This window comes from Lonchura striata, chromosome 2 (assembly GCF_050655825.1).
Source record: "Lonchura striata isolate lonStrDom1 chromosome 2, ASM5065582v1, whole genome shotgun sequence".
Classification (NCBI taxonomy): Eukaryota; Metazoa; Chordata; class Aves; order Passeriformes; family Estrildidae; genus Lonchura; species Lonchura striata.
Window position 1 is genome coordinate 129,038,446 of NC_140704.1, and position 19,032 is coordinate 129,057,477.

Genomic DNA, 19,032 nt, shown 5'->3' on the forward strand with positions numbered 1-19,032 from the left:
TAACAAAATGTTTAAGAGCTACTGGCAAAGGCATTTGTTTAGTAGTACAAAGCCATTTAGGTTTAATACATGTCCTTTATCACTATATCAGCAAGCTGTCATGTAACTAGTAGATCATACAGTGGATAAAATTAGAAAAATATTATATACATGGAAAACCAAACATTTTAGCTCTTATTGTGTAAAGACTTATCAAAAGAAAGGATATTGAATTGTTTGTTACCTGAAAAAAACTGTTTCACACCTAGAATATTCCTGTGGGGAAAATATAGATCTGAACTCATTAGTGATACAGTAGAAATTGCTGAAACATTGAAAAGATTTAAGAGAAAATGAATGAAATAGGAAGAAGACATAAAAAAATAAACATCTTCATCATCATGTAAAGAACTAATTATAGTAGCATTGGTTACTTTGGCAAATTGTCCTTGGGATTGTAAGACATAATTGAACTTCCAGAAAGTACAGCAATTACCTCAGAAATGAATGTCAGCTTTGTAGAATCTATGAGGAAGAAAAAAAATAGTGCTGGCACAAACATAGAAACATGTTGTGAATTTCCTAGGCTTTATTTTTATCTGGCTTATGGAGTTGCAGAATTGTCTGTTCTATTTCTTCCTGGAGCAAATAGACTCAATGTAGTCTTGGCCAGAGCAATAACTGCCAGACACTGAGTTCATTCAGAGGCTGTATCAAATCATGCAAGTTTATGAAAACCTCAGTGGGAGGGGTATATTTCACATGCAGAAGCTGTTTTCCAGTGTAAAATGAGGAACTGCAACCTCCTCAAATGGGTCACTTATGTTCAGGCATCTTTTACCATTCACAGAGATCCTGCAAGCAGGATATACAGCTTAAATGTTCAAAGCAATTATTTATTGCCTCATATACACAGCTGATAGAAATTCATGCTACTACACTTAGCATTAATTTGCTCACTGGCCCTGATGAAACACCAGATAAATCTTTGTTGGCCAGGTAATCATTAATCAGCTGTAAAAGTGCTGCCTCCACTCCTTACAGAGGGCTGATCTACTGATCCTCTGTGTTTTTTCCTTAGGACTCTATTGGTTAAGAAAACTTGTCAGTTGTTTTTTCTGGTTTTGTAAGGATTTTTTTGGCTGATTATATTTTTTGTTTTTTATTTTCTCTTCCTTTAATTTTGAGTTGGTAACTATTATTATCTCAACAGTTTTGCTTCTGTGTATGTTTTTGTTTTTCTTATCTTGCTTGGCTTCAATCTGTGTACTTTGTCACAAATCACCAGCAATTTTCTCTGACAGAAAGCCACCCAGCTGTGCTATACAAAATTGGGGGTTTGATCACAGAGAGATAAACCCTTTGGTCATGGGTTACGGGGTCTTATATATTTGTGCTTCCCTATCTGGTAACTTGATCAAGGTCATGTACAAAGCTCCAGCCATCTGGGTTGAGGATACATATAAATCCCTGAAATTATCTCAGTGCTTTTCAGCTTCCTGATCCCTAACCCCTTTGTCTTACAGTCAGCCTGGCAAAATTCCAGAAGAACATCTACAACACTATTTTGTAAAAAGTGTAGTCTAAATCATAGATGGATGAATACAAATTTGATAAAAGTTGTAGTGTTTATTTGTGTGTTTTGTTTTTATTCATGCAGGGCATAGAAATGATAGATGTCAAGATGTCATAATCTACTCTTTTTATACCATTTTTCTTCTATGTTTACCCATTGAATAAATCTTTCTTCAAAGGCATTACAAATTTTTTAGCTTAATCAGCTCTGTGCACTGGAGTCAATAAAAATCAAGATGTTCTTCTTTCTTCTGTGAAGTGGTCACCAGGTGGTTTGACCCATTCCCAATGTAAGGATGCCAAAAGGAGGGAAGGAATAATGAAAAAATAATACTTCTTGATCATAAAAGATAGCAGTGAGGATCAGGGAAAATAAAGAACAGCTAACCAAGGTATTTATGTTATAATATTTATACTTGAACTATTGCCCCATAGCCCCTATATACTCTGTGTGAGAAATTGTTTCATATAGGAGAGATTATTTCTCTCTTGCAGCAGCCATCTAATGATCTAATAATCAAATGGATTATGCAGGTGAAGTCCCCAGTGAATGGAAAAATGAAAACACCACACCCATTTAAAAAAGGGTGAAAATGAGAGCCCTGAAAACTACCAAACAATCAATCTCACCTCTATGATTTGGTATGATCGTGGAAGCTCTTTCAAGGTGCATGGAAGATGGAGGTGATTAGACAGCGATCATGTCTTGACCAAGGGCAAGTCATGCCTGACTAATGGAGTGACTCTGTTGGTGGATAAGGGCAGAGCAAATTATGTCATCTACTTAGATTTCTCTAAGGCCTTTGATGTGGTCCCATACAACATTATTACTTGTAAATTTCAGTTGATGGATATGGGGTTGATGGATAAGAAATTGACTGGATGACCACATCCAAGGAATTATGGTCAATAACTCGATGTCCACGTGACAACCATCAATAAGGAGTATCCCTCAGAGGTCCATACTGAGAGCAAGGCTGTTCAATATCTTTGCTAATGGCACAGGTGGTGGTACTGAGTGCACCTGCAGCAAGAGTGTGGGTGACACCAAACTGAGTGGTGCAGTTGATGCACTTGAGAGAAGTGATGCCATCCAGAGGGCCTGCACAGGCTTCAGTGGAATAATTTTTTGAAGTTCAACAAGTCCTGTACTTGAGACAATCCCTGATACCAGTATAGACTGTGGGATAAATGGATAGAGAGTAGTCCTGAAGAGAAGGGCTTGGGGATAGAGGTGAGTGAAAAAGTGGACTTGAGTCAGCGATGTGAGCTTGCAACCCAGAAGGACAGACACACCCTGGGTTTCATGCAAAGCAGCATGGCCACCATGTAAAAGGAGGTAATTCTTCCCTTCTACTGCACTCATGTGAGACCCCACCTGGAGATGTGCATTCAGCCTTTGGGCTGGTAGTAAAAGAAATGCATGAAACCATCAGAGTGAGTCCATGGGAGGGCCATGAAAATGGTCAGAGACCTTTCTGTGTGGAAAGGATGACGGAGTTGTTCAACCTGGAGAAGAGAAGGCTCCAGGAAGACCTTATTGTGGCCTTTTAATACTTTAAGTGGGCTTGTAAGAATGAAGAAGAGAGCCTTTTTGCCAGGACCTGTAGTAACAGGACAAGGAACAATGATTTTAAACTGAAAGAAGATAGGTTTAGATTGGATATATGGAAGCCATATTTTCATGGTGAGAGGTGTAAGATAATGGGACAGGTTGCCCAGAGAGGTTGGGCAACAGAAACTTCCCCATCTTTTGAAGTGTTCAAGGCCATTTGGATGGGAATTTGAGCAATCTCATCTAGATCTATTGAGAAATGTTTCTGTGCATTACAATGAGGTCTGAACTACGTGACCTTTAGAGGTAATTTCCAATCCAAACAATTCTATGATTTTAAATATGCTGCTTTCTATTTGCTTAATGTAATTTAAATAAGTGCTTCACATGGAGACCTTCAATACTGATGTCTAAAGTCAGGTGAATTGAATCCTATCCATGGTGTCTTTAATGACAAAATGAATACATTTGATGATGAAAAAAGAGATTAAAAAAGGGAATTATTAAAAAAGCATTATCTGTGGAATTCCTTTCAATACTTGAAAGTGTTGTTTAGGAAAGTGGTGACTTGGCATTTGTAATTATTTTCTTATTTCAATTTTCTTTCAAAGAAAATTTTGAGAAAAATATTCTTTTTAAGTGTAAAAATGTTGCTGAAACAATATGACAGGACCATAATTATTTTATTGTAAAAAAATGGAAATATGGGAGACCGAGTAGCACTTTGTTAGCATTTAAAAAATATTGCAATAAATATTAAACAGACTTTTAGTGTTTTTGTTTCCTCTGCATGATAAAATACTACATAGTAGTATAAAATGGATAAGTATAAATAGTGCTTGCTTCTATTTGAAGGACGTAGAATGTGTTTTCACAGAATGGAGAAACTTTCACAACAAAAAATTAGTAACACCAAATTGATTGAAAACTCCAGAAATTGTAATATTGTAATATTTGAATATTTAAATATTTGAAGCCTGAAGTTTTAGGAATATTTACAGAAGAAGGTATATTTGAGAGGCTATATGGCATGCGGATGAGATTAGCAGGTATTGTCAAATCCTATTTTTGTAAATCTTAGACTCATATTCAACTAAAAAAATTGTTTTCAAGATAGTGACAATAAAAAATACAGGAAAATGTACCCTTCAATGATTTATTTTAAATTATCAAACTCCTAACAATGGAAAGTGAAATCACATAAATATTGGTCCTTATTCATGTCAGGATGTAGTTATAAGCACTTTGCTAACAATAAATAACATTGAAATAGGGATATCCTCTAAGGCAATTCACAGGATTTCCTATATTTACTAAAATATAATTAAATTTTTCACTTGTTGCATGTCATATATTCTGTGCATATGTCTAAATAAAAAATCTCAAACTTTAGCTTTATTAGGAAGAGTTTTGGGTAATAAAAGAACCATTTGTCAGAACCTAGAGTTCAGCATCTTAAACTACTTGAAGATCTCAGTTTTTTTTAAGAAAAATGTAATGGGTTCTTCTACATTTCAGTGTATCATTTAAGAAACCTTTCAGGCTGTATCTAATTGAGGTAGCCAGACATTACTGATGCTGCTGCTGATTAACAGTTTCCATAAAATCTGACTTTGGTGACTGATCTAATTTATTTTCCAACTGTTATGTTGAGTCTGCCAAGCAGCTCTATAATTTCCTCCAGTAAAGGTATGTCATGTCTGTGCTATATCACAGAATCACAGAATGAAAGAATGGTTTGGGTTGGACGGGATCTTAAAGATCATCTAGTTCAAAACCCCCTGCCATGCACATGGACACCCTCCAGGAGACCAGGTTGTGAAAAGCCCCATCCCAATCTGGTGTCTGAACTTCCAGGTTTGGGACATCCACAACTTTTCTGGATAGCCAGTTCCATTGCCTCACCATGTTCACAGCACAGAATTTCTTCCTAATAACTAATATAAACCTACTCTCTTTCAATTTACAGCCATTAACCTTTGTGCTGGTACAACACGCCAACATGTGTGGCCTAGGGCATAAAGTCAATTGCAGGGCCTATGCTTGTCTGGGACATCAACAATTAGGGAATCCTGAAGCCAGGAGTCAGTTTAGAGCTGCCACACTCTCCATACCAGGGCAACTGTGTGATAAAGTTCATGTTTTTCCTCTTCTGTAGGTCAGTCTCTTCATGTCTCCTCCCCAGTTGAGAAACAGTGAGTAAAATGTCAATTTCAACCTTAAACTCATATTATTTATCTATATTAATATATAATCTATTATTTATATATTAAGCAAAAATAAAATACACAAAAAAAGATAGCTGTCTTAGAATTTCAATATTTTCTAAATTCATTAGCAGTTCTGGTCTTTGGAAAAGTGAATGTGGTATCATACAAAATAGATCCATAATTTGGTTCAGTTATCCTGATGGATACACAAGCTACTAATATTTTTTCTGTTTCACCAATACTTTACTGTTTAACTAAAATTTTCAAGAAAATCCTAAAAAAAATTATTTTTAGATTTTTTTTCCTTGAAGTGTTATTCTATATACTCCTGAAGTTTGTTAAGTACATAATGAGAATTTTCATATCTTGAGCTTATAACATAGGTACTGCTCTCTTGTGTTCAGTTTGTATTTCAATAGAATTGTTCTAAACATAGTTCCAGTGAGTTCTCTTAATATTTTTTCAATGGGAATCTATTTAGAGAAAAAAACACAAAAAAGCATAAACTATAGCCATATGAAGCAAGAAAAAAAATCATTTAAACATGCAAGTTACTAGTAACTTTGATTGCTGAGCTAGAACTGAAAAAAGGCCTGTTAGAATATGACATTAAACATTGTGAAGAAGCAAACAGTATTCCTGAGCATAAGAGAACCTTTCAGTTATTGTAAGGAAAAATTCTCAGACATTTCAAAAGCTTACTGTAGGTTTAGTTGTATTTGTCAAAGTATTCTATATTGTTTAAGATAGCATAAAAGATTTTGTGCAGATAAACATCAAGTTGATGAAAATGTATTGTTCCTGGTTTTGTCCAGCTTTACATATCCTGGTCTGAAAAGTGAAGCAGAAAAATCAAATACTATAAAACTCCTCCCTGACAAAACGCTTTCTTGTGTTTGTCTTGTGTGGCCCTTAATGCATCTGGAAATGTACCAACTGTCCTATTCTTTCTGGACTTGAGTCCTCAGGCGGTGAGTGAAACTATATTCTCTCCTGCTCATATTAGCATGCCTTATCTTTATTTTCTCTCTTGATTAGTTTAGTGTGCATAGACATTATGGGTATTATGTGTGCTGTCAAGTCATCTCAAAACTCAGGCTTGGCATTTAAGCTCAGACTTCCTGACTTTCCACATTTCATACTTTGTAGTTCAACCCCTGTCTCTGGAATGGGGTTATCTGGAGTTCACTGACCTGAGCCAATGCCTGAGAGTTCACAGTAGGCAGCCAGAGTATGGATATGGGCAGCAGGAGCTATGGGGTCTCTCTGGAACAGGCAGAGCAGCAAAACAAGGTGAAAGTAGGCATGACGTTGGGACTGGGCTGAGAGTGAGAATTGCACACAAAAATGGAAAGAAGTGCTCCATTTCCATAGCTGTAGAAGAGCAAGGGATTCAGTACATCCCAAAGAGAAAGATTTTGCAAACAGACAGTTTTTCTAATTAGGGGCAATATCTTTTTCCAGAATTTGTATTCCTTGTCTCCTCATAAAGTTCTCTAGTTAGATTCAGGACAGTAATCTGACATCATATTTAGAGTTTGCCTTTTGAACAGATACAGTAAAGAGGAGAATTCAGACAGGAGATACTTCAGTTGTCTGCCAGAGAAAAGTTCCTGAATATGGAAACCATACTGAACTACACTTAACCATCTATAGTTTATTTAAAAAAAAACAATGTTATGATTTCTTCTATTTTTTATGGTTTCAAATGAGTAGTTTTTTCTTCTGTTTCACTTTTTAATTCTTGTAGCACATTTTGTCAATGGCAATCACAGTTATCTAATGTGATATTCAAAGTTCTATACAGTAGAAAAATGAGAGTCAAATTTTCAGGTTTTGAATGGCTCTAAATATAGTTTATAATACATTTCTATAATCCAGTTATCTATGAACATTCTTTGTTAAGCAGTTGGGTACTTACATATATATTTGCTTTGAAGACTCATAAGAGAAAACTTACATAAGAAAAAACACTGGGGCTGCCAGTGTATGAACATGTAAAGATCTTCACAGGATCTGTGAGGATCATACAAAGATCCTCACAGCTGCGACAGTTTTTATCAAGAACTTTTTTATTATAGAAATACAGGAGCATATAAGTTTGAAAAGAATTTAAGATCATTGAATCCAAGTGTTAAACCAACACTACAAAGCCCAACTCTTAATTGCGTCTGTAAATGACACATCTCCATGTCTTTTAAATATTTCCAGGCATGGTGACTCAGATATTTTAAAAATATCCCTGACTAGCTGACATCATGTTGAAGCAACATACTGACATGTTGCTTCATTGCTTTATTAACCTTCAGATGACAACATAAGTTACTAAAGTATTTCAGGACTCATTTGAAATGTAGGCATAGGAATGAGAATACCGGAAACCAGATCTATGATGAAGTGCTGGATTTAAAAAGGGAGACCATATAACCTGGCACAACAATTTTGTATGTTCAAATCACTGCTGGCTGTTTGATTTACTGTTTACATTCTTACACCTTATTTATATTCTTAAATCCTTGTTTGCTCCTTGAGCATCCTTTCTTTCCTGCATGGGAGAAGTGTACTAAAATTAAACAAATATATAGCCCAAGAGTCATTATGTATAAGCAGTTTTTCTTCATTTCAGTGCTGGTTGTTTATGAAATATGCATGAGGCACAAAATTTGCATCTGCAGATGCACACACATTGCAGATCCTTCATCTGTTGGTTAAAATCAGAACAGAACAACAGTAACAAGAATTATCAAAAACAGCAAATGGAAAACTTCCCCTTCAGAATCTCTTCAGTTAAATCTTGGGGGAATATTCAAAGCAATGTGATCTTTGTATTGTGGTTGGGTTTTGGTTTTTTTTTTTTCCTTTCCCTGGTCTTTCTGAACTAGCAACTAGAAATAAAGCTTTTGTAGCAACCTGTGACAAACAGTTGTGTTAATTGTGTGTTGAAACATTACCTAGTTGTCTCATCACCATGATTTTAACTTATTCAGTGGCTTTGAGATTTCAGTGGCTTTGGTTCTTGACACAAGCAGTTGTTCAATCTGTGATATACGTTATGATGCTTTGCTTTCTAATTTGATCAAGTTTGTAAAAAAAAAAACAAACCCCAAGGATATTTATAATCAAAGCATGCAGATGCAGCCTGTCAGGTTTGTCACAATCTGTGGCATTCTTTTTTTTTTTTGCTGGCACAATTCCATGATTATGTAGTACTGAATGTAAAGTTACACAAGGAAGATGTTTCTCACTGCAGTATGTAGTTTACTCTGAATTAGGAGGCTGACAGGTAAGAAGAAATGAAGGATCTGATGCTCTAGGACAAGATGCATTGTAACATTTTATTGATAATTAAAGTATGGATAGAGCTTAATGAGAATATAAAAATTGTATGGTTATTTTTCAGAGCTGAGTTTTTAAACTATTTTAGCAATATGAGGTTGAAAATGTATTTTGTACATTTAACTACATGATTTGTTTAAATGATTTTCAGGGTGCCTAGAGGTTTTCATAAGGCTGTTTCCTTCTTCTGCACAAACTCAATTTCCTTTCTGTTATTAAAGAAATTCTAATAAGATTAAGATTAGGTTAAGCAGAACCTGAAGATTTCAGATGTTATTTCTCTGGCAAGGTCAAAATGAGTCCTTTTTTAAGACGTTAGAGGGAACAGAAGGCAGCAGCTTTTTTCAACTTTTACTGTATCCCACAACTGATTTTTTACTCCTTTTGTCCACTGAAGTGTTTTTCACCCAAGGGGTCTCATTCTGAACACATTCAAAACAGATGCCACTAGAGCCACAGACTACAAAGATTGTAGCTTTGGTGTGATGGTATTTATCTAAGAGGATTTTAATATTTCTAAAATAATTAGAAGCAAATTGTTTCTGTCTTTAATATAGAATGTCAATAATTGTCAGTAATTGTGCCTTGGTCCTTTTTCATTTGATCGACTTTGGGTAATATAAGTTAACTATGGGGAGATCTTGGAGGATGCAGGCAGTCCTCTGTATATTGGTAAAGTGAAATTATTTAAAGTGTCTAATGCTGCTGTGGAAGCCTAAGTGTGATATAGCCAGGTTTTTTGCACTATGATCAAAAATATGGAAAAAATATTATGACTAGTTGTACTAATTTTATATGTGAAAGAACATGAGAAGTCAGACAATCGAGTTGTAACAGCTGGTTTTTCTGTTCCTAAAACTCAGGGTCATATGGATTAAGAGAGGTAATAGCCTGAGCTTTCAAAAAAAAAAAAAAAATCCTGTAGGAAACATATACCCACTACCCACTGAAGCACAAGATCACTTAGCAGCAGTTAAAGCCCCTGTGGAGGACTGAGAAGCAAAATAAAAAGCCAAAAGTATTTTATTTCTCTTTTGCAATAACTGTCTTGATATAAGAATGTTTCACATTAAAATTAAAAGGCCAGAAAGCTTATACCTTTATTTAGTTTTAAAATAATAAAAGCAAATCAACAAGGTGTAGGAGGTCTACTAATAAGTTGAATAAGATTATAATGGAACTTGGTTCCATCCAAATTCTTGTCCTTACATCCTTAATAAACAAAATCATAAATCTTGATGGAGTTACAGTTGTATCAGATTGTCTTTACAATTTGTCAAGTATTTTCTGTCTTTAATATGCTGAAATAGTTGCACACAAGTAGAAGAGACTATTTAAACAACTGTTGTGGAAGCCCAGATGGGGGGCTAACATGTCAGGCAGCAGCAATAACCAGGTAGCCATGGAACCAACCCAGGGCTGTTGGTAAGAACAGGCTGTGCAAACAGGCAAGAAGGAACAGGATATGACTGGAGTTGGAGGCTATATGGAGGTAGGGCAGCACTTTCCTGGACAAAAAATTCTGTCTCTTGGAGATAAGTACAACACAGTGCAGCACAATTACTGGAGGTCAAGAAACTGGCATGGACTGATGGCCAAAGGTTGGTCCAGTAGCGAGTGACCAAGACCACCAAAAACCCCCAGAGCCCTTTCAGCCCACTTCCAGAATGGTCTTGAAGAGTGAACTGCACATGAAATCTAATTAGCATAGAGAGTGAAAAGCATAGCCCCAGGGTGGGGAAAACAGCTATAAAAAATTACTCTCACAGAGTCCAGGTGTTGTACCCCCAGGACCCTGGGCTCTGCATCAACTGGGTCAGGTCTGGAGCCAAGACTGATTGTCATTCTTTCTTCCTTTGTTGCTTTCTGTCAAAGTTTGAAAAATAACCCTTACATTTTAGTGAGAACATTTGTTGAAACTTGTCCTCTTTTTTGATCATCTTTCTTCTGTAGGTTAAGGTCCCAGCTGCCTGGACTAACCAGTTTCCACTCCCTTGGCTAGATGTCAACCATTTCTGATCTTTCACTTCTGAAAAATTTATCTCAAGTATGTTAATATTTCTCAGAAACATGTTGATGAACTTGTTTAGTTGGTTTTCTGTTACATCTTCCTTTTTACCAGCAGATAAAAGTAATTATTAAATAAATTAATTTTCTGGTCAAATCCTTGTGTTAAATTATTTCCTTAAAAATATAAGTGTGCTCTATAAACTGCTCTAGAAAGAACAAAGCATACTTTTAATGCTGATGGTATGTTAGAGTTTTTTAATGTTACTGGAAGCGGGCTTTGATATTTATTGGCTTAACTTAAAAATCTATTAAAAACCTTTATCATTTTTAAAAATGAAAACATGCTAACTGAAGGAATGGCATGCAGAATTTAAATAAATTAAAATATTTAAAGTCTTCCCTTTTTGTGGTTTATTCTATTTTTACTTAGTATTTTTTTTTTCAGTATTAGTACATATGAAATGGTAGCATCCTATCATATTAAATTCTGTCACAATCATACATTGTATTATCATACTGAAGTTCCAGAATTTCTTCCACCAGAATGGGAAGGATTCCTTGGACAATCAATGGAAATGACTTATCTGCACTACAAGGTTCCATTTATAAATACATAAAGGACATTTTCCCAGAACAAATCACACACTGCTCCCTTTGCAATGACACAGTTGGAAGCCTGGTGTCTTGAACATGGGAATGAGGATTAATTTGAAGAACTTTCGTTTTCATAATTCTAATTTTAGTATTAATTTATTTTACTAAAATATAATAATCTAGTGCCTATGCCATATATTTTTCCTCATGACAGGATTTTGTAAGTAATAAAAGACCTAAAGTAGAAATTTCTTTGCAAGATGTTCTAGAGAAGGACATAGCAAAAATATCAAAGATCAGAAAGAAATTAAAAGCAAGCAATATTTATTGTTTGGCTCAGGAACAATGAAATTAAGAAAAAAAATCATCATAGCTTGCTGTCCTTGGGCATGATCTTTGGCAGTATAGATTTGGCAACAATGCTTAAACAACCTGAAGACAAGATCAGAACAAGGCCTTGAGGAGAGCAACTAAAATGTCTTCTCAATGTCTTACATTACTTCTCTGAAACTTATCCATCAATTTAGGAAAGATGCAATCTCTCCCACTTCCTAAATTTGCAAAAATTTGCACAAACCACTGAAGTCCTTAGAAGATTAGCATATAGGTCAGACAAGTAAATTCTTCCTGTGATTAATTAACCTCTTATGGCATGTTGTTTCTTATGCTTCTCATGTTTGATTTTAAAAAGGAGTCTAAATAAATTAGTATTTTCCCAAAATGCTAAATTTCAAAGTTATCATCTGTTACCATGGATAACATCTTCTTAATTTCATTTAACAACATGGATCTAATTGTCACAAGAATATGCCATAGACAACAAACACCAAGAAACAAAGTCCTTTAGTGTTGAATGACAAGTAGAAAACAGGATTTAGTAAAGATTCTGTAAGAAAATATCTCCTCCCTAATGGGAACTCAATCTCCTTAGAAGCAAACATCAAAATATTTCTACAGCCACGGAAAAGAGGACTGACAGGACACTTCAGTGCTGCATTTATGACAATTTAAAACATTTCAAAGGACTTCCTTTCTGCATGCAGCCAAATGCCCAGTCCAACCCACACCTTCCTTAGTGCAATGGCAAGGCTGCAGAGTGCAAAGGGATGAGAGGTGAGGAAATGAGAAAGTAGAGTTTGCATCACAGCATTGCTGAGCATTCTGTGAATGGTACAGAAGGCTTGCACATATGGGTATTTGTCATATGTTAGATAATGTCACCAGAATGGCAGGGAGACATTTTTAGGTCTCTGCAGAATTTTTAACCCTCCTATTTTCCTCAGGCACCTTCCAACTCTTGTTAATGCCTCCTACTTGCCAGATGTGTGCAACTGTTCTCCCAGGAATGCAAGAATAGCTATCAGCTTGGATCAGGCATAACTGCTTTAAGTTGGTGTCACTTTCTTACCCTGCCTTTGCTACAGGTCACAGAAGATAAGGACTCACAACAGGACACAATCTCTCCACTTGTCCTAAGCCAGTTCAATGCCCCAGGCATTTAACTTGATGTAAGATTCTATTGTAGTATCCATTGGCATTTGCATAATTCTGCAGTTCAAGTCTGACTATCTACAGCACTATTTAATTAGCATGAGCTAAGGTTTCAGCAGGAAGACACCATCTACATTCCAAAGAATGAATACATTCTATTAATGGAATTAACTGGGCAAGGTTTATGGGGAAATGTAGCCTATTTCACTTCATTTAAATAAAGGCTATTCTTTCTGCTTACATATGCCCTTACATTTGCCCTGTTTTTAACACAAGACCAAGTAGAATTCAGAGTCTATTTTTCAAGTCAGATAGGAATCACAAGCTCGAATCAGGTCCTTGGCCTCCATTTAGAAAATTAGTGGTTTTATAACAGGGAATAAATTCTTTTCCTTTCTTGGTGGCACATGAATATTTCTGAAATGAGGAAGAGTGTTTCTGGAATTTGTTGTGTCTTGGTTCAGCCTACAGCTCATTCTTCATGCCTTTGTCATTTGATTATCTCGATCAAGGTGATTAAGGGCTTTAAATTTTGCCTTTCCAATTTTATGTCCTTGTGAATGCTGACACAGAAGAATAAAGAACAGAGAACTTCAAAGCAATTCCCAAAACCCAAATTCAAACTCCTAGCTACATGAGAGACATAAAAAGAGTGTCAGTGAGACTGAGCATTTCTTTTGGGGCTTTCTTTCACTGCTTCTCAGAAATTTGGATATTTTCAGACTACAAGTGGAGGAAATTAGATTGCTCTGGCTTTGCTCACTCAATATCCACTACTTTATGATGAAAGAGATTATTAAACAAAGCTGTGATGTGCCAATGCATAGCAAAATTGCACTGAACCCAGGGATAAATGTGCGCAAAACATGCGTCTCCTTTTTCCATTCGAGTATTTATATATTATTTATGTCTACACTGAGAAAATGAGAAAGATATTAATAAAGTCTTTTTTAAATGTCACTTAGCAGTATTTCAGCATCTACTTTCCTGCTACAGGCCACTAACAGCAAGTTTTTATCTATTCTCATCCAGGAAAGAACAATAACTAGATGACCTTCTGATCTTATCATAACATATTATTTTTATGCTGTGTTGTGATCAAACATAAAGATAAAAAATTGCATGTAAAATAGCCTTGAACCTTTTTAGGGAGAAATAACAACAGAAGCTATACTTATGTGTCTATACTCAGATTTTTGTCTTTTGGTCAGAGTGAAAACCTGAGAAAGAAAGCATGTCTCCTTTTAAATTTATTTCACTACAAAAATCACTTTCCATTTTGTTGAGTGCTGACTATGACCTCTATAAGCAAATTCTAGCTATTTTGTTTAGAAAACAATAATGTACCAGGCTAAATATGAAGCTGTGCTGAAATATTTCCCTCTTTTTCCCGATATTATTTTGATCAAGTGACCAGGCTGCCTAAGCTTGCTCTACTACAATGCCCAGCAACATGAATGATTATAAATTTAACCTTTGAGCAAAGCATGAAGTGTAGAAAACATAAATGTAAACGTTGCAATTGGAAAATGGCACCTAAGGAATTTCTAGCCCCTTCAACAGCACCTATTGCTTCTGTTAGGACAGTGGCAGTAATTTTACAATGTCTTGTGAAACCCCAAATCCTGCATCAGTTAGTGGATATTACAGAATTAAAGGTTCATTACCCCTACATGTTCTTAACAGAGTTAAGAAGACCTAAATCTTTATTTGCTTCTTGCAGGACAAATGAAGTAGCAAGGTAGTTTGAATAAGAATTTCTTATACAGCAAAGTTAATCATTTATTCCTTGATTTCTTACTAAACAAGAAAAAATGTTGAAGTATCATGCCAAATTTTTTTCTCTGCTTGGAAAAACAATTAAACATACCTGGGGGGCTTGTTCTAGATAGTTTATTCCACTGAGACCAACTTTTTTTTTTTTTTCCTATTTAAAAGTTTCTGAGAGCCTTTGTTAGTAATATGAAACACAGAAATAAATTTTAAATAGTGTTGTGGTTTAATCCCAGCCTAAGTACTACATAGCTGCTCATTAACGACTGCCATTCTTACCTGGTGGCATAGGGAGGAGAATTGGAATGGACTAGTTTGGATAAAGTGCTCTGGCTGTGCTCCCTCCCATTTTTGTGGAGCTTCTCACTGGCAGACCAGGAGACACTGGAAAGTCTTTGACTTATATTGAGCACTGCTTATCAACAAACAGAACACAGGTGAACATCTCATTATTCTCATACTAAATCCAAAACACATCACTGTACCAGCGACTAAGAAGAAAATTAATTCTGTCCCATCTGAAACCAGGACAATCAGATGTTTTAGACTAAAAGAATGAAATATCTTCTCTTTCAAAGCAACTTAAACTGTTTAAACTGTCACTATTTTCAGGATGTCTCTGGACATGCATTCAAATCAGCTTTAAAGGAAGCTTTCAAAATCCTCAGTTTAGTTTTTTACTCACCATTGCTCATAACCTTTATGCAACACTGAGGTCTGTAAAACTTTCAACAAATAAGTTTAGGTATGAATGACCTAAATGCATGATGGAGTATTAGCTATCCAGAACAGAGTGCATGAGAATCTGAAGTGAGCATCTTACACTGAGAAAAAGGCAGTATTGAAAGGTTTCTCATTAAGCAACATTTTCTTCAGACGAAGAGAGCAAGATGAAAGCTAGCAAGGCATTTTAGCAGATAATTAGAGTTCAGAATTTAACTTCCTTAGAAATGTGGTTAGATTTCAGTTTTGGTTCCTTCTTTGAAGACCTTCCATATAAATGTCTGGTAATCATACCAGTATCTCTAGTGGAAACCTTTCAGTAGACCTTCCACCTTTCCCTTGGCCAATAATCTGTTTACCATCCTCTCCAGACCAGTTTTACCAGAACAGCTAACAAGTAAATTTCACCAGGAATTTCTTTGTCTGTCCTACTACTTTATTAGGCAATTTTCTCACAGCCCCAGTTTATTCTCACCCTCTAACTTTGTTGTCCTAGTATTCACCCAACTCCCTAATGCATTTCTCAGCTGGTCTATTGCCCTTAGAGAGACCCTGCAGATGTTGAAATGATACATCTGATACTACAGTGCATTTTTCAGACTAATACGTAGACAATTTGGACTTGTCCTATCAGACATTAGCCATCTTACTTTGATTAAAAGAACCAGATACAGGAAACTGTATAATGTCACAAAAGTGCTTTAAAGAGTATGAAAAAGTGGATTTAAGCATAAAAAGACCTGGATTTTAAAAAAAAGATGAAAGTGTTAAAGACAATGATGTATTAAGTAGGTTTTATTAAGTGGGATTGCATTTAGCAGTCTAAAAATACAGAATCATAGAATGATTTGGTTTAAAAGGACCTTCAAGATCATCTAGTCCTAACCCCATACAGCAACTACATTTATTTTGGTTATTTTAACTGTAGAGTTTTCTGAATGTATCAGGAAATATAACAGTGCAGGTCAGCCATCTGTGGCCAGATCTCTTTATTTTCTCTTTCCATTTGATAGTTAGATAATTTCTTTCATGCTATTTTATTTTTTTAACTCCTTTAAAACTTTTTTCTTTTTATTGAAAATATGAGCGTAGTGCCTTCACCACGGCTGAAAATCTCCCTCTGGTATGCATTGTCACATATGACATAGTCTGTTATACTTCATAAAGCTGACACAAATCTCCCCAGTGTCTGTTTAGATAATGTAATTGAATTAATCACTTATAGCAAGCTGCTCATGAGAGGGATATAAAGTAGCAAATGTCAGACCTTTGCCAGAGCAGAATATGACATTATTGATAGAGTTTTCAATATACCCAGCAGCAAATTTTGGAGTAGTCTTCATGTTTGCATAAAGATATATTGTGGTGGCTGAACTGAGAAAAAAATTTAAAATTTACTAATGATATGATAAACTGTAAAGACATGTGAGTGACTAGGTAATTTCCAAAGATTCATATGTGCTTCTCATTTTTTTTTATTATTCTCTTTTCCCTTTTGGTATTTGCTATCCACAGGGTGGATAGCAATTGAAAGTCCACCAGGATAATTCCACTAAATGTCTTAAATTACATTGCATATGCAAAACTATTCTAATAGCACAAAAATAACAGGAAAATCTCTCAAAATGGCCAAGTATCTCAGCTGAACCCCTATCGCACAAAGTGAGGCCTCCAAAATAAGTAGAAGGAGAATAACTTAATTCAGTTTACTTTTCAGTACTGTCTTATGTAAATTGTCAGAGAACTGTGCATTCAAATAATTGAAATGTGTAGCAGCTACTTTCAGGGATATTTTAATTATTTTACTAAGAAAACTTCATAGTCCTTGGGACATGACCACAGAACAAAGAATTGGTTAAATAATTTTTCTGGATGATTTGCATTAGGTCTCTGGATCTTAGACTTTTTATGAATGTAGCCAATTTTATGGAAGAATCCCCCCAAGAAGAGCCCCGATGGCCCTTGATTTTTCGTTCTTCAATGCCAAATATTTTATGAACAAGCTTCTTCATAGAGGAGGATGAGAAATACTTAATATGCTGTAAAACATTTGATATGTGCACAAGACCATGAATTTTGCTATCTCTAAGAGGTAAATTCTACTCTCAGTGATCTTTCTTAACTTTTAATTCCTCTGTAATTGTAGAGAGAATTTCTGAGCAACAACAGTAGTTTTTACTCTCCTACTCAATGCTTAATATGTAAGCACAGCAGATAAAACAAACAGACTGCATACTATATAAATATTAAAGTATTTTCTTAGAAGTTGCACAGTCTGGCCTTTATTTCTTGTCATAAATTATTCTATACAAAAGAAACTGTGTGTGCAATAATGCTAATCCCCTCCAAAAAATACTATTAAAGATACGTCAAGGTTTTGAAATTTCCTACATGTTGCTAAAATACTGAAATTTAAGTATACTGGACTTCCTTCTTATCAGATCCTATCCTTCCTAAATCTACCATCATCATAATATGTATGCCACCTTCTTTCTCCCTGACCAGTGTATCTATCTCGTTTTTCCCTCAATAAAATAAGTTCAAGGAAAGCTTTCCCCTTTATCCCTATTTTTTCTATTATTCTACGGGTCCCAGTGATTCTGTTATGGTATCTTTAAAGTCTATTTATCCTAAAGGAACCTGTTTGTTTTGAGTGACTGAGCTATTAAAAACTTTCTTACTGGTTCTACAGACATAACATCTTTCACCTAAATCATTCTAAGTGGATTTGTGGCTGGTCATGATGCCATGGTATAAATTTGATTTTTCACAGCATAACTTGGGCCTATGCAATGCACATATTAGGATATATGACTAAAAGTCACAGGAACTGACTACAGAGGACAAAGAGCAAAGTAAAATATCCTCCATCCATCTCCATTTCATCTTTTCTCTGCAAGTTCTTCTTAAACATGACTATTTTCCTCATCTTCAACTTTCTCAAGAAGGATGAATTACACTCCTGCCCAAATATCATGTGAATAATTTTTTGTTCTTATGAAACTCTCTGTGACAGCAGAATGCTCTTTTTGGATCAGAATGGTGGATTGTCTTTGCAAGTAACATGACCAATCCTATGATAGTCCAACACTTTGACAACTTCTACCAAGGTCATCGGTTCATCATCTTCTCAAATATCAGGAAGAGATGCTTCTGCTGCATCTACACTGCTGCTTTTTCACAAGTAACCCTGGAGTATTGTGTTCCTCCATTTTTGAAAAGCAAGAGCATATGGAAACTCTAAATGTCTAGTTTTCAGAGAGCAGATACTCTGTGTTTCACTCTAAACTGTTTCACTTCAAATACCTCAAACCACCATCTACTTTTGAATATTGTATATGGAAATCTCTAAAAAAATCACATCAGAAAGTGTGAAGATACCTAATGATTACCTCCCAAGAAAGAGCCTACTGCAACAAAAATGTTCTCTACAGCTCTGTGATAATGAGCATACAAAGTTGGAATTTCTGCTGTGACAGCCACATGCTGCTAGGGATTCTCTATCAAGATTTTATAGTTTAATTCTTGTGTTTTTCCTGATACTTTGAGGAGTTCTACTTTACTTGCAGTTGCTGAACAGCCGTAGCCAAATCCCCAAAAGATGTTAATAATCCTGCAAGAGTTTTTTGCTGAGTTTAACTGCACTAATTATGACCATTTTCAGGTATCAGTACTTATATAGTGGAGAATAATGAACATATAAAACAGCAGGGAAACTCACAAAATAACATTGTTGATGACTTTGATAAGCCTAATTTTCTCTACTCTCCTGATTCAGAGTCATTA